A 12,824-nucleotide genomic window follows, 5' to 3' on the forward strand; every position below is an offset into this window, starting at 1 on the left:
TGTTTTCAGGAAATGTCCCAGTGCTGAATCCAGGATCCAGCACGGAGTAAGAAAAAGTATTGATAACCTAACTTACCTGCTAAGTGAATTTCCTCCCATACAATAACATTGGTGATCCTATGTGAAAAGGTTGCTAAGTGTCAACTTTTGAAATGAAATAATAATCTTTAAAAATCGTACCTTTAACCAAAACGCATTTACTCACCTATTTTCAGGAAATGTCCCAGGGCTGAATCTAAGATCCAGTCCTGTGTTAGCAAAAGTAACCTGAAAAGTAATTAACTGCATTTTACTTAAAAAGTCCATACAATTGAAGATAACCATGATAACTTACAGGACATGGTTGAGGAGCTCGCCTCACCCCTTATCTACACTTGTCTTTCAAGGAGATAAGGTCCTTATGTAAACTTAAAAATATAACAAGGCGGGCATTGAGGGGGAAGATGGCGGCCGAGTAGGAAGCTCGGTCGGAGAGCTCCCGGTGCACCCGTGATTTACCGTAGCAGTGGTTGGGAAGAAGCTCAAGCTAGCATGCGGTTGTGAAAACAGACGCACGGAATACATGGATGATGTGCAGAAAATATTGCGGTGTATAAAGGTGACAATCAAACAAATAAATAAATAAGCGTTCAGGACGGAGCCTCTACCTGCAAGCTGTGCCTGGTATGGTGATTTTTCTTGGCCTTCCCTCTCTTTCTTTGAACAGCGGAGAGAAGGGTGAGGCTTGGTGTTTCACTCGTGGTGCCTTGGAGGCGGACGCCACATTTCTTGATCAGGATCCGAACCCGGTTTCCCTGGGGGATGTCGTCAGAACAGGCGGGAGCCTCGGAGTGAGCCTCGGAGTAAGCCGCAGAGCGAGTGAGGCGGGGAAGGGTCCAGGAGATCGCTTTGTGGAGGAAACAGGTGCGGGGAAGTGGAGCGCTGCCAGGAGAGCAAAGTCGCGGTGCCTCCGTGCCTCCGGAAGACTGAAATTTCAGTTCCGGGGCACGAGCAACAGAGTCAACAGAGTCAGGGAACAGAGGCAGCAGTTCAAGAGCGGCAGCAGGGGGAGTACTGTCTCAATAACGGGCGGTCTGAAAGGCACAGCACAAGGCATAGCGGAGAACACGACGGAAAATAAGAATGAGTACAGGAACACGTTAAAACTCCCAAAAGAATACAAAGGGGCAGGACTGAGAAGATTAAAGTGTGAATACGAGGGAAAAGAGGCAAACAGTTTTTTCAGAGCAGAGAGTGTTTGGGTATTGGAAAACCTGCATTGCAGAGCTTATCAAATAAACACATGTTACAATACAGGCTATAACTTTAGCAGTGCAAATAGTCAGCTCTGTCAACATTTCCTGCTCAGTCAGACATATAAACATTTCCAACCTTGTCAACCTTGCCAAGTTTCAAACATTAACATAAAAGAGAAAAACTTCACAAAAAATCAGCATATGAGTAAAATCACAGAATCGATACAGGAGGAAACAGAGGAAAGAACGCCTCAGGACTCTAAGAATCTTCTCAAAACCGAATTTGAAGTAGAATCCCTGCAATCAGAAAGTCAGCCTACCACAGCGAAATCTTTCTACAGTTTGCGGAATAGAAAGTTTTTGAGTCAGGAGCAGTTTCCGAAAGGCATTACTCCAAGAGTGAGCAGGAAAAAACACAAAATCTCACTCAGAGAACACCTAAAGAATAATTTAGAGAAAGAAGAAAACAACTCGGAGTTTACTCAGAAATCCAAAGTAAAAATAAAAGTTACTCCCTCTCTTAGGTCTTATTTTAAAATTCAGCAGCAAGAGCTGAACTCGGAGTCGTTTAGCTCCTTAGAAATACAAAGAACTTCGGAAGTTTTGGAAAGAGAGAAAGAGGGTATAACAACCGAACTCACAACCAAACCGACATCAAGAAAAGAGAAACAGCGAGCAGTCCCTACTCTAGCTGGGAAACCGAGCGCAGGTAGCGCAAAGAAAGGGAGAAAACCGCGAACTAAGAAAAAGAACTTGGTAGAAAATATGAGTTTGGAAGAAATTTGGAAAACTAAAGAGAGCAGTTCGGAAGAGAAGAGAGTGCGGGAGTCTATATGGCGGAGGGAGGAGCTGCTTCTTCCGTGGCAGCAACAAATATAACTGCAAATATAACCGAAGAGGTTGAAGATAAGGGAGATGACGACTCTAGGTCTGTAGAATTTAACATGGATATAACAAAAACTCATACAGACGAACTTCTTGAAAAAATATGGATAGAAATGAAAGAGAAGTTCTCCATCTCCGAATCAAAACAAAATAAAATACAGGAGGTTTGCGAGAAATTGGACAGCAAGTTGAACGCACTAGGTGAAAGAGTCACAGCAGTAGAAAATGAAGTTGCCAGTTTGGACAAAAAGGTGGAGAAAAACAGAAAGGAAATAAACTCTCTGAGACTGGAAAATAAAACTATGAATGAAAAAATGGAATCCTTAGAAAATCAAGCTAGGAAAAACAACATAAGGATTTTAAATGTGCCGGAGAATCAAGAAGGTAATGATGTAAAAGCATTTGTAGTGGCACTTTTGATGGAACATTTCCCATGGGCAGATAAAGGAACTCTAGATGAGGACATACAGAGAGTACATAGAGATCCTTATGGAAAGAGTAAAGAAAGGAAAACCCCTAGAAAGATCCTAGTCAATTTCAAAACATACATGCTGAAGGATAGGATCTTGGGAGAGGCACTGAAAAAAGGGACGTTCAACAAAGACAATTGGAATTTTAAAATAAGATCTGATATGTCAAAAGCCTCTCAGACCAGACAATGGGAACTGGGAAATCTAATGTCTGAACTGCCACGACTAGGCGCCACAGTACAAATGAAATTTCCACCCTCATTACGAATTATGTGGAGAAATAAAATGCGGAATTTAAAAGAGCCTGAAGAGGTGAAAAACTTGATAGAGCTAATCAGAGAACAAATGCGTTCTGAAGGACCCCCGAGTTAAAAATCCACATATAATCATATAGACAACTTGGTAACTTGCAACTTCATATAATCCTGTATAAACTCTGAAAATACAATGAAGGAGCTATAAACCAACCAACAAATTCATTTTTTAAATGTACATAGACAAATCACGGGGATGGGATCGGGAAGCCAAAAGGGTTACGAAGATAACCGAAGGAGAAGAAGATGGAGGCTTCCCCGGGGAGGGTAACCTTAAAGCACAAATTGGAAAGTATAAAACTACACGAAAAAGGGTGGGGAGCAAAATAGGGGAAAAAAATCAAAAAATTCCTCATCTGCGAATATCCAGAAAACTAAAACAACTAGGAGTGAAGCAAAATTCTCAAACAATTGAACAGAATAAATGGGGAGTGTATGTAGAGAAGTAAAAATCCTATCCTGGAACGTGAACGGGTTGAGGACAAAAAGTAGAAGGAATAAAATCTTAGAGTATATCAGAACTGAGAAAAGCGAGATAATAATATTACAAGAAACTCATCTGTTAAAAGAAGAATGGGATCAAATAATTAAGAACCTATGGTGGGTAGATGCCTTAATATGCACTACACAACAGTGTAATATTAAGGGAATAGCGATCATCTTTAAAAAGTCCTTAAAAGCCATTATAACCAGTTCAGAAGCAGACAGTAAAGGAAGATGGGCCATAGCCAATGTCAAAATAGGAAATTCTCCCATTATTATCTCAGGGTACTACGGTCCGAATTTGGACGATGCTGATCCACTGAAAAAATTGTATTCGCAACTACTACTAGCTACTTCTCCCATAGTACTAGGAGGCGATTTTAACCTAGTAATGGATTTAAAACTAGATAGATCACCACCGGGTAGACATACTAACCTAAAGAATATGAGACAATGGATCGTGTCTTATAAAAGGGATCTCAATCTGGTAGACATCTGGAAAAGCAAAGGAGAAAAATCACAACCGTTCACGCTGTACAACAAAAAACTGGGACATAAATCCAGGATTGACTTCTTTTTGGTCAGCAACGAAATATCTAAGAAAGTGAAACGAGTATCTCACCTACCAGCTCACTTGTCAGATCATTCAGCAGTACAATTAGAACTACAAATCACAGAAAACATAACTGAAAGGAGATTCACAGTCGAAAGAACTTTGCTGGAAGACGAAGAAATTATAAAGGAGCTGGAAACTGAGACAAATATCTTCTTTGAGTTAAACGCGTCAGGCACCACAGAACAGATAACGTGGGATACTTTTAAAGCTGTCATAAGGGGTAAACTCTTGAGTCTAGGGGCACATAAAAACAAACAAGTAAAACAAGAGATCTCAGACTTGGAATCAGAGATTAGCTCCTTAGACATCGCTATATTCACAGAACAAGAGGAGGAAAAGAAACAAGATCTTCTTAACAAAAGACAGACGCAAAAAGATAAAATTGATCAAATTTTGGAAGAGAGGTTACAGAAAAAATGGGATTCTAGCAAACTGGCAAAACATGAGTTTGGTGAAGGTTGCGGAAAATGGTTGGCATGGAAGCTTAAATCAGATCTAGCTAAAAACAAAGTGGAAAGTATTATCCCGGACGATCAAACAATTCCTACCTCTGATGAAAACATTATCAAGCACGAATTCTGGAAATTTTTTAAGGATCTATATACGGAAGATATAAATCCCTCAGATCAAATGATTAATTCTTACCTGGAAGACGCATCACTTTTAAGACTTGCAGAGAACGAAAGAGAGGTTTTGGATAAAGAAGTTCAAGAAGAAGAAGTGGCAGACGCCATTAAAAGGTTGAAGAAGGGGAAAGCAGCGGGGCCGGATGCCTTGCCAAACGAATTATATATGAAACTGAAAAATTCCATACTCCCTCATTTAACTAAAATAATCAACCTAATTTTAACACAACAGAAAACTATACCAGACTCTTGGAATGATGCCATAGTCACAATCATTCTGAAACCCGGTAAGAACCCTCTTAAATGCGAGTCATATCGTCCAATATCATTACTAAACGCGGACTATAAAATTTTCACTAAAATAATGGCAGCTCGACTAGGGAAAGTACTATCAAAATTACTACATCAAGATCAAAAAGGTTTCATTAAAGGAAGATACTTACATGAAGTAACACAAGAGCTCCTAACTGCAATAGACATCGCAACAAATGAGAAAATTCCACTTACCATACTTGCTGTCGATGCCGCAAAGGCTTTTGATAGAGTCAATTGGGCCTTTCTGGAGAAGGTCATGGTCAAGAACAATTTCGGACCTCACTTTATCAGCATGGTAAACCAGATTTATAAAGATCCAAGATCCAAGGTCTTAATTAATGGCAGCTTAACAGAAAATATAAAGATAACCAGAGGAACAAGACAGGGTTGTCCACTCTCCCCTTTGCTATTCAATTTATATATTGAACCACTGGCAAATAAGCTAAGAAATAATAACAAAATCACTCCATTCAGATATGGCACATGGGAGAAAAAAATCGCTCTTTATGCGGACGACCTAATGATTTTTACTGATAATTATCAAAAAGCTAAAGTAAGAATCGAGAAAACTTTAAAGACATTCGGGAGAATCTCAGGATATCTGGTGAATCAAACGAAGACAGAGCTCATGACATGGAATACGACCTTTCAAAGCAATTGTATGAAAAACGAAATAAGGTACTTAGGAATTCTAATAAACCATGATATAGCGAAGATTGCAAACAGAAACCTAAATAAAATTGCCGGAGACGTAAAAAAATTGCTTGATTGGGAGATCTAATATAATCAAGATGACCATCTTACCAAAGTTTACCTTCCTATTTAATGCGATACCAATGGAATTTGGAAAGACGGAATTAGCTCGAGCACAGAGAAACATAACAAGCTTCATATGGGCAGCAAAAGAGTCGAGGATTGCATGGAAAAAGATCAGGAGGAGTAAGAAAGATGGTGGGTTGGCCAGCCCAGACTTGGTGGAGTATTGCAGAGCTTTCCAATTTAAAAACATTAAAGTACTACTAAAAAACCACGAACACTACCCTACTTATTTTAAAGTAATTACAAAATTGGAGGACCATGTATTGCTTAAGTTCGGACACCCCAAATACTTCAAAAAAATAAAGCTCAAGATACTAAGAGATGCAGCAAAGATATGGACACAAATTAGAAGCATTCTAAAAATATCGTACTATAGCAAGTGGGCTCCCATCTGGGAATCTCCTGGAACCCCAGAATGCTTAAAAGACACTCTAGCATTGGCATTAAAAAGAGCCGACATTAAATACTGGGGACAAATATTAAATGGTCCAAACTTAAAAACATTGTCAGAACTGCAAGAAATGACAAACAATACTCTGTCTAAATTTAAATACTATCAAATGCTAAGCTGGTCTAGAACTTTACCCAGTACAAATGGTAATGAAAAACTAGAAGATGACATGATTAGAACAGCACGATTACCAAAAGAAGTAGCAAAGTGGTACTGGGCCTTGATAATGGCCAATGATATCAACGTCAATATGGAAACCCAAATTTGGGGGAAAGACATTGTAATTACGGATCTGGACTTAATTTGGGAAAAATCAGTAGATAAATGCTGGTCCAACTTGAAATCCGCGGCTCTGAAGAGGAATCATTTGTATACAATCCATAGGGCGTACTGGACACCAAAAAAACTCTCCAAATTTAAAAATGCTGGAATAAAGAAATGCCCCAAATGTGGAGAAGAAAAATCAGACGACATCCACATGTTTAAAAACTGCCCTGAATTGAAAGAGTTTTGGGATCAAGTCGGTAAGACCCTGAGCACTATCCTGTCGAAACAAATAACTGTGAGTATTACTCTTACTATTTTTGGGATTTTAGACTCAGGTAATGAAGGGGGGCTTACTAAAGAACAGGAAAATCTCCTCTTTGTGTTAATAGTTCTGGCAAGGAGAGAAATTTGTATCAAATGGATAGGATCCTCATGCCCAACTCATGCAGAATGGCTGAACTCGGTAATAAGAATTAACAAACTGGATAAGTTAAGAAATATAAGCAAAAGATTTAAGTTCTGGGATAGTTTTGAAACTTTCTTAAAGCCCAAATAAGATTTCAACTTAAGTCCTATGATTAAAGCGATACATCTTCTGGTGGACAAGTATGGTACTTGCCGAGTAGCCAAGTTGGCTAGCTCCCCTCGATCTAAGCCAGAAACATTGTTATGTAACGAGTAAAGGAAACTCCTCAAAACCAACAAGAGGTCAAAACTCCCCAGCCAAGATAGATCAAGGGGCAGTGTCGGAAAAGAGCAAAGAGGCAAACACCTGATACTCCGTATGCATACAGTAATCGCAAGATGAGGACAATAAAAAAAAAAAAAAAACTTAAAAATATATCATTGGGCCAGCATCCAACCAAACAAGGGCTCCAGGAGCTCCTGGTTGAGTATGTCAAGGCCCACCCCTCTGAACATGATGATGACCAGTCAGGAGGAAAGGGAGGTGTATCAGGGGGATAATGACCCCCTCCAATCATCCCTAGGGAGGAAAGGGCTCCCATACCCTTAACTCCAAGCTTCAACCCATGGAGACCTAGAGGCCACACAGGTGGCTTAGGCTTCAGTGATTACATTGGGGACAGGGCCGGTCGGTCCTAGGCATGGGCGTTATGGGCAGCTGCCCAGGGCCTCGCGCTCAGGGGGCCCCGCCGCCGGCCCCGCAGAGTAGACCACAGAGCAGGGGGCCCCGATATGAAATGCAGGAAAAGCGCTGCGCGCGAGTGCGCGCAGACAGTAAGGCACTTAGAGGGGCCTCACATCTTCCCTTTCGCCCGGGGCCTCAGAAGGCCTAGGACCGGTTCTGATTGGGGACAACCTCAATGAGGAGAACAGCTTTTTAGCAAGGCTGGTCAAATGATTGGAGCTAGAGTCTAGACTCCTGGCTCTGGAAAAAGAAAGGAAAGAGATGGGTTTAGCACCCATCAATGGTGGCACCAATACAAATAATAAGGATCCAGAGCAATCTTATGATCCTAAAATCCCCAAAGGGATTGTCTTTAAATTTGAGGAGGGTAATGACATCACCAATTGGTTCACAGCCTTTGAGAGGGCTAGTGACCTGAGAAAGGTGAAGAAACCTTTCTGGGGGGCACTCCTGTGGGAACTGTTCTCTGGTAACTGCAGAGACAGGCTTCTGACCCTCTCTGGGCCAGATGCAGGGCCCTATGACCTCATGAAGAGAACTCTGATTGAGGGATTTGGACTCACTACTGAGGAGTACAGAATTAGATTCAGGGGGGCTCACAAAGCCCCCAGAACCAGTCCTGGATTGATTTTGTAGACTACTCAGTGAAGACACTGGATGGCTGGTTAACTGGACACAATGTACATGACTTTACTGGACTTTACAATTTGTTTATGAAGGAACATATACTAAGTAATTGCACAAATGAAAAGTTACATCAGCATTTGGTAGACCTAGGTCTAATTTCTCCCCAAGAATTGGGAAAGGAGGCAGACCACTGGGTCAAGACTAGGGTGACAAGGACAACCACTGGGGGTGACCAGAAGAAAGTGGTAACAAATCCTCCCCAGGGGAAAGGTGGTGAGAATCCCCAAGATAAAAAGTCTTAGTCTTCCAAAGGGCCCCAAAATCCTGCACAGGGGAGGGGGGGTCCCAAACTACTCCCTATGTGCCTCAGCCCTATAGGGGAAGAACTTTGATCCATCAAAGGCCTATTGTAACAACTGTAAGAAGTTGGGACACTTAAGTGTAGACAAGTCTTACCCTCACAACAAGGCCCCTAGTTCAACAAGTACAGCTACGTCTGGGGTAGCAAGTCCACAGATGGAATCAACAATGTGCCCAGAGCAAATCAGGTTGCACACTGAAGCAGTTCTAGTTTCAGAGGGGGAAGTTGAGTTTGCCACTGTAGCTGTGTGGTCACCCAACTTAAAGAAATACTTACAGTACCCTTGGATCAATGGAACTAGGATAGAAGCTCCGAGGGATACAGGTGCCAGTGGCACTATGGTGAGAGACACACTGGCTTCCCCTGAGCAATATTTGATTGGGCGTACTTACCCAGTCACCAATGCTGACAGTATTACCACTAATCATGCAATGGCTATGGTGACAATAGACTGGGGGGGGGGGGTTACTGGCCTGGAACAGGTAGTGGTCTCTCCAAAGCTACCAGCTGCATGTCTGCTTGGCAATGACCTGGAAACCTCAGCCTGGGCTGAGGTTGAATTAAAAACCCATGCAGCAATGCTGGATATCTCTGAATTGGTGTGCGTACAAACAAGAGCACAGAGCACAAAGCAGGGTGAAAAAGTAGAGTTGGAGCCTAAAAGTATGGCCCAACCCACCAAGAGAAAAGGTAAGAAGACGGGGGAACCAGCTTCTGTACAGCAAACAAATCAGGACCCCTCTCCTCAGGGACAGGAATTGGACACCCCAGAAGGAACTGAGCCTATGGAGCTTGACCCTTACCAGGTTGAACTCTTGGACCCAGGGGGACACTCTAGGCAAGAGCTGTGCCAGGGTCAGCAAGACTGTCCCACTCTTGAAAGCCAGAGGCAGCAAGCTGTTTCAAAAGCAAAGGGAGAGGTCAGTAGTACCCACATAGCTTATTTGGGAAGAGGGATTTCTGTACACTGAGGCACGAAACCCCAATCCTGGATCCACCAGCAGAGTGGTAGTGCCACATAAGTACAGGGAGTTCCTCTTAACTTTAGCTCATGACATCCCCCTAGCTGGACATCTGGGCCAAACCAAAACTTGGGAAAGGCTAGTTAGCCACTTTTACTGGCCCCAGATGCACCAAAAGGTGAAGGAGTTTGTCAACTCCTGTGTTACCTGTCAGGCCAGTGGCAAGACAGGTGGCCACCCAAAGGCCCCCTTGATACCACTGCCTGTGGTGGGGGTTCCCTTTGAAAGGGTAGGTGTGGACAAAGTGGGTCCACTTGAACCTCCCACAGCCTCAGGGAACAAATTCATTCTAGTGGTAGTGGATCATGTTACTAGGTACCCTGAAGCAATTCCATTTAGGACTACTACAGCTCCTGCAGTAGCCAAGGCCCTCATTGGTGTCTTCACCAGGGTAGGGTTACCAAAGGAGGTGTTTCAGACAGAGGTTCTAACTTCATGTCTGCTTACCTGAAACACGTGGAAGGAGTGTGGAGTGCAGTACAAGTTTACTACACCATATTACCCACAAACCAATGGCCTTGTTGAGAGATTCAACAAGACATTGAAAAGCATTATCATGGGACTCCCTGAAAAGCTCAAGAGGAGATGGGATGTATTGTTGCCATGCTTGCTTTTCGCTTACAGAGAAAGGCCACAGAAGGGAGTAGGGTTTTCCCACTTTGAACTTCTGTTTGGCCATCCTGTAAGGGGACCACTCTGTCTTGTGAAAGAGGGTTGGGAGATGCCCCTCCAAGAACCCAAGCAAGACATTGTGGACTATGTGCTTGGCCTAAAGTCCAGAATGGGAGAGTACATGGAAAAGGCATCCAAGAATCTTGAGGCCAGCCAGGAGCTTCAGAAGCACTGGTATGACTAAAAAGCTGTGCTGGTTGAATTTCCACCTGGGCAACCGGTGTGGGTTTTGGAGCTAGTGGCACCAAGGCACTCCAAGATAGATGGAGTGGCCCTTACCCTATCCTAGAGAAAAAGAGTGAGGTCACTTACTTAGTGGACCTGGGCACGAGCAGGACACCCAAAAGGGTTATCCATGTGAATCGCCTCAAGTTCTACAATGACAGGGCTGACATCACCATGCTGATGGTGACTGATGAGGAACAGGAATCAGAGAACAAATCTCTCCCTGGTCTCTTCTCCTACAGCCCAAATGATGGGTCGGTAGATGGAGTTGTCTTTTCAGACACCCTCACTGCCCAACCGCAGACTGACTGCAAGCAAGTCGCTGCAACAGTATGCTAGGCTCTTTTCCCTGACCCCTGGTCTGACAAACTGGTATACCCATGATGTGGACACTGGTGACAGTGCGCCTGTCAAAAACAAGCTCTATCGACAATCAGACCAAGTCAAGGAATGCATCAAAGCTGAAGTCAGCAAGATGATGGAGTTAGGGGTTATTGAATCCTCTGAGAGCCCCTGGGCCAGTCCAGTGGTTCTGGTCCCCAAACTTCATCCACAGGGTAGAAAGAGAGAAATTAGGTTTTGTGTGGTCTACAGAGGGCTCAACTATGTCACCAAGACAGATGCTCACCCTATCCCAAGAGCAGATTAATTGATAGACAAATTGGGGGCAGCCACATTTTTAAGTACCTTTGACTTAACTGCAGAGTACTGGCAGATTGGCATGGCCCCACGAGCAAAAGAGAAAACAGCATTCTCCACACCTGATGGGCACAATCAGTTCACTGTGATGCCCTTTGGTTTAATGAATGCCCCTGCCACCTTCCAGAGGTTGGTGAATCAAGTCCTTGCTCGGGTGGAGTCCTTTAGTGCAGCTTATCTTGATGATATTGCTGTCTTTAGTTCCACCTGGCAGGATCACCAAATCCACCTTGGGAAGGTTTTAGCCCTTCAGACTGCAGGCCTACCTATCAAGGCATCCAAATGCCAGATCAGGCAGGGCGTTGTGGTGTACTTGGGCCACCTTATTGGTGGAGGCCAAGTACAGCCCTTACAGCCCAAGATCCAGGCCATCCTGGACTGGGCAGCTCCAACAAACCAGACCCAAGTCAGGGCATTCCGTGGCTTGACTGGGTACTACAGGAGGTTTGTAAAGGGATATGGGTCCAATTTCAATGTCAATTTCATAAGGCTTTATTCGGTACTTATAATACAAATTACCATAAAAGCACATAAAACATACATATTTAGACAACAAAATGCAGAGTTTGAACTAGAAATAAAACATCATGCTTTTCCTAGCATAGATAGATTTACATAAAAAAAGTAGCAATAAAAAAGCAATTATCAGGGGTATTCATGTTAAAAATCAGCTTCATAGCTTCGTTAACATCATAGATACCATATTTTTTAAACATTGGTTTTAAGTAGGCCACCCGGAAATTCATTTAGAGGGTGCAAATAAGCAAAAAGTGCAGTGTGCCTTGTTTGGATTGTCCAAAAAACAGTTGATGGACAGAATGTAGAACAATGTCATACATTCACCCCAGTACAGAGATCTGGGCCTAAATCCATCGTTTTTTGCACTCCACACCACCCTGGGTTAGACACTGGCTATATGCAAATCAGCTCTGACCCTGTGCCTCATGGGAACAGTCCAGTCCGAACTACCAAGCCATGTCCTTCCCAGACCGGAATCAAGCATCCAAGGACCGGTTTCTGGCTATCAGCCTTCATCAGCCTGGATAGCTTGACTCCAGTGGTGTGGAGAGCCTGGGACTCACGTCTGAGCATACCCAGCCCACTCGGGGTGAAAATTGCAAAAAACACAGTTGATGGACAGAATGTAGAACAATGTCATACATTCACCCCAGTACAGAGATCTGGGCCTAAATCCATCGTTTTTTTGCACTCCACACCACCCTGGGTTAGACACTGGCTATATGCAAATCAGCTCTGACCCTGTGCCTCATGGGAACAGTCCAGTCCGAACTACCAAGCCATGTCCTTCCCAGACCGGAATCAAGCATCCAAGGACCGGTTTCTGGCTATCAGCCTTCATCAGCCTGGATAGCTTGACTCCAGTGGTGTGGAGAGCCTGGGACTCACGTCTGAGCATACCCAGCCCACTCGGGGTGAAAATGGCAAAAAACACAGTTGATGGACAGAATGTAGAACAATGTCATACATTCACCCCAGTACAGAGATCTGCGCCTAAATCCATCGTTGTTTTGCACTCCACACCACCCTGGGTTAGACACTGGCTATATGCAAATCAGCTCTGACCCT

The sequence above is a fragment of the Lissotriton helveticus genome, chromosome 1_1 (genome assembly GCF_964261635.1).
Source record: "Lissotriton helveticus chromosome 1_1, aLisHel1.1, whole genome shotgun sequence".
In the NCBI taxonomy this organism is placed as follows: domain Eukaryota; kingdom Metazoa; phylum Chordata; class Amphibia; order Caudata; family Salamandridae; genus Lissotriton; species Lissotriton helveticus.